The following is a 274-nucleotide window of genomic DNA, read 5'->3' on the forward strand; positions in this document are numbered from 1 at the left end:
GGAGCGCCCCCAGCCCAGGCTCACCTCTGCTGAAAACCGTACCGCTCCCGACTTCGTCCGTTTTCATCTGCGAAGAGATAACAGAGTCCGTGAAATGGGAGAGGGCCCAGGAGTCCAGGGCGCCTCCAGGGGCAGGCGGGGCGGGTGGAGTATGCCAGGGTCCGCATCCGCTCAGCCCGAAAACGCAGGGAGAGGCTGGGGGTGGGGGTGGAGGAGGGGGCAGGAAGGCTGGGCGGGACCGGACCCCTGGGTTTCTGGCAAGGAAGTGGAGCTG

General features: G+C 66.8%; 1 protein-coding gene across 1 annotated transcript in view; it reads left to right on the top strand.

Annotated features, from left to right (window-relative positions):
* TRIM72 (tripartite motif containing 72, E3 ubiquitin protein ligase) overlaps nucleotides 1-274 on the top strand; it is a 16,321-nt gene that overhangs the window by 1,558 nt on the left and 14,489 nt on the right. The gene's annotated exons all lie outside the window — the stretch shown is intronic.

Source organism: Myotis brandtii, unplaced genomic scaffold, assembly GCF_000412655.1.
Source record: "Myotis brandtii unplaced genomic scaffold, ASM41265v1 scaffold698, whole genome shotgun sequence".
Lineage (NCBI taxonomy): Eukaryota > Metazoa > Chordata > Mammalia > Chiroptera > Vespertilionidae > Myotis > Myotis brandtii.